The sequence below is a fragment of the Denticeps clupeoides genome, chromosome 9, assembly GCF_900700375.1.
Source record: "Denticeps clupeoides chromosome 9, fDenClu1.1, whole genome shotgun sequence".
Classification (NCBI taxonomy): domain Eukaryota; kingdom Metazoa; phylum Chordata; class Actinopteri; order Clupeiformes; family Denticipitidae; genus Denticeps; species Denticeps clupeoides.
In genome coordinates this window covers 1,501,446-1,505,380 of record NC_041715.1, presented here as the reverse complement: position 1 = coordinate 1,505,380, position 3,935 = coordinate 1,501,446, and the positions used below count along the sequence as shown (strand labels likewise).

Below are 3,935 nucleotides of genomic sequence, written 5' to 3'. Positions count from 1 at the left end.
TCCAACAATCTTTAACACCTAACGTACCATATGTTTTACAACGAGAGTCATCTGGTTCCACCATTCACGCAAACGCTGAATCAACGTGTGACCTTTACAAATATCACACACCCTTAGAACTTTCTTTTAAAACAGAAACCTTATTTAAATGATATATGTTTTAAAACTGTTTCTAGTTAAAGAAAAACTATTTTGCCTTCAAACAATGTTAATTTCATACGCCTACTGCTAAAATAAATGAAACCGTTTTATGATTTCCCTGACCCACACACACACACACACAGACCCTAGCACATCCTCCAACAATCTTTAACACCTAACGTACCATTTGTTTACAACGAGAGTCATCTGGTTCCACCATTCTCGCAAACACTGAACCACGTGTGACCTTACAAATCTCACACACACGCACACACACACACACGCACACACTCACACACACACACATACACACACACACACACACACACACACAGAGGCCTATATAACAAGAGAGGCCCTCGAGGTCTTCATTCAACTGGTCGACATCACAAGGATCATCACCGACTATGGACTCTCAGTAAGTTTTTCATAACACATAAACTATAAGTCTTGTTACAACGTATGTGTGTGTTTATTTATTTATTTGTTAATAGGTGTAACTTTTCTGTAGAATCACTCGAAGGACCATCAAACCTGGCGTGTTTTGAAACATCGGGGTTCGAAAGTCTATGGACCGATGGTTTTGGTGCGGGTGATTCTGAACCACAAATTTCATACCAAGGTAATTGTAAAAACCACAGATCCTACTAATAATAATATCACTACATAGTTGTGAGTGTGTGTTTTTGACCGTGTATGCATTCTAATAGCAGAACATTATCCAAATTCCAACGTTGTAACCGCGGATGTTGGATGCTCTGCCGACAGTTTAGGTAATATATTTATGACTATCTAATACGGTTTTATGAATTTTTCATCATATGGTTGTGATTGTAATATCTCTCGTTCTGTACAGCAACCATCAGACAACTAGTGGGCACCATTCCTAAGCCAGGCGTTGATAATACAGGGGTCGACAAGCCGTCAGGTCGGAAGGCTACACGCAAACTCAAGCACCTAGCTCCCGTGGTGGATCTGTGCGTGGAAAAGTCACAAAAACATATGGTGAAAAAGCCGCAAGGTGTGTATTACATATGTTTTAACACAATTTATTATTATTTTAATAAAATATTGACAATCAGGTTTGATAAAACTATCAGGAAAGAAGACGAATACGGATTTCAAGCACCCGGAAAAGCCAGAAGGTATGTATTTACATGGGTTTTAACGCAATCGTTATTTTAATAAAATATTAATTTTAACATCGTGTGATTTTGTTACAGGTAGAATCCCCGTAAACGTTGATCTCGACTTTGTCACCGATTGGACCAACACGGATTACAAAGCGTGGGATGCGGTAGATTTTACCAGATCAGACATCGCCACGCAAACAGAACCAAACCACATCGACCCACAGAGGTACCGGCGGTTTTCTAATCATTCTGAATGCTGTATGTGCCATAAACAGGTATTAGATAACATTGTTAAGGTGTATGACTTGCAAGAAAAGTTGATTAGGACTGTAGGGATTATAGCCAAAGCTGTAGAACATACATCAGATCTGAAGCGTGTCGATTGGTCATCGTTATCAGCGGTTTTGTTGCGTTTAAGTGGCATTTCACGTGTGTAAGGGGTGTTTTAAACCTTGTTGTCATCCATAATGGAGCCGTCTAAACGTCAATGTATTGGTGGTGATGCAGTGGACGATTTTAATAAAACACTACACGATATGTTAAACATCGAGACATGGGGGGAAATTGAGATGTTTAATAATGTTTTACATCAAATTCAAAATGGTTGTGGTGCTGAATCTGATCCAGTATCCTTAGAAGCATTGTCTATAAGGGGTGGTGTGATAGACGGTTACCATGTTACACCTAAACCACGGTTCAATGGGGTGGTACTGCGTCGTGATATTAATTTCAGATCCGTTTCGAGCAGCGACATAACATCATATATTTCACACATCCACGATGTATTCAAAGATATCGTAAAATTCTCACACACACTGGCCGGACAGAGCGGTGTTTTCGATGTCACACTGAGTGGCGATACCCTGCTTTCAGATGTTAATGCGATCCTTTCACCCGCGAATAACCATTCGTATGAAATTCTGATGGACGCCATCGAAAAAATAATCCAAAGCAATAAAAAAATTATGTGCGATGAGACACTACACCTGACTGTTTCAATCGCTAGAGGTCGTGATGGGGGCGCGCGACGTAAATTGCGTGATTTGGCTCATGATCAGATAATAAGCAAGAACAGGATGAATCTATTCTGCCCCGTTAATGTTACAAACCAATTGTGCTTCGCGATATGCCTGGCAAATTTTGTAAACCCTGAGAAACCAACAGCTTATTTAGAAAAATTGGCAGCCACATTTCAGACACGGTGCGGGCTAACCATTCACCATAAAGTCGGCTTTAATGATGTTCCAAAATTTGAGAGCTTATTGGACATCAAGATTGTGATCTTTTACAGATCAGACGTAGGGGTGTTGCAGAAATTTCAAACTAGCACTGTACCGCATGCAAAAACAGCCTTTTTATACATACACGACAGCCATTACTACGGAATATTAAACCTCAAGGCGTTCATGGGGGTGCCGTATGTCTGTGAATTCTGCTATGCCGGTTACACTTCGTTCCGAGACCATGGTTGCAATTACAGGTGTGATGTTTGTAACGACCCCGGCTGCCCTTCAAGGGTCACAGGTTCGAGATATTGCTCGTCTTGTGGGAGGTTTTGCAAGTCTGATTTTTGTTTTGACAAACATAAACAGCCCCATCCTATGAAGAGCGATCCTGGCGTGGTGGCGTCAAATTGTGATCTTACAAAATTTTGTAAGAATTGTAACAGGCGTTACCACGTTAGTGTTAAAAAACCCAAACCACACACGTGTCCGACACCACACTGTGTTCATTGTCGTGAAGAACTGATTCCAGACGCTAAGCATGAATGCTTCATACAACCCATTAGATTGAAGGAGACAAATAACCGCTACATTTTTTTTGATTTTGAAACACGTTTCGAGAACGGCAAACATCATGCAAATTTTGTTTGCGCAATTACATTTACAGGTGTGGAGTTCACGGCTGAGGGTGACGGGTGTGTGCGTGAATTTGTGAATTGGCTCCGTCGACCAAGGTTCAACGGTTTCACATTTTTAGCACACAACGCTGCAGGGTTTGATAATTTCATACTTTTGGAATATTACTCCAAAAACGGGATCAAACTAGATGTGACAATGACTGGATGCCGTCTGATATTCATGTTTGATGCATGTTTTAAACAGTGTTTTATCGACAGCTATTCTTTTCTACCGATGAGTCTGGCAAAAACAACAGCTGCGTTAAATCTCACCACCACAGAAAAGGGTTATTTCCCACACAAGTTTAACACACGCTCAAACAACCATTACATAGGCCCATACCCGGATAAGACCTTTTATGGATATGACAACATGTCCAATGCTGGCAGACGTGAATTTGATGACTGGTACAACGAATCAGCGTGCGGTGTTTTTGATTTTCAGAAGGAACTCCGTTTCTACGGTCGAAACGACGTCGTGCTGTTAAGAGAGGCGTGTCTGAAATACCGTGACGAGTTCATAGAATGCACGGGTCTAGACCCTTTTGGTCAAACCACGTTGGCATCGTGCTGCATGGCTGTATACAAAACACACTACCTACCGCGTGATACACTCGCTCTTACACATAACAACGCGTACACAAGCCAAAACAAGGCATTTTCAGACATTAGCATCGAATGGCTGGAATATGTCAAAACAACCAGGCATGTGTACATCCAACACGCTCTGACAGAGGGTGAGGTTGTGGTTGGGAAATACT

The 3,935-nt window shown here is 41.3% G+C and overlaps 1 long non-coding RNA gene across 2 annotated transcripts; it reads left to right on the top strand.

The window, feature by feature from the left end:
• Positions 1-589: 589 nt before the first annotated feature.
• LOC114797472 (uncharacterized) lies at positions 590-1,129 on the top strand. 2 transcript variants are annotated; one of them, XR_003750866.1, is made up of 3 exons: positions 590-763; positions 855-914; positions 998-1,129. It is a non-coding gene; the product is annotated as an uncharacterized LOC114797472 (long non-coding RNA). The 2 variants fall into 2 exon arrangements; XR_003750867.1 differs by having other exon boundaries at positions 852-914.
• Positions 1,130-3,935: the final 2,806 nt, after the last annotated feature.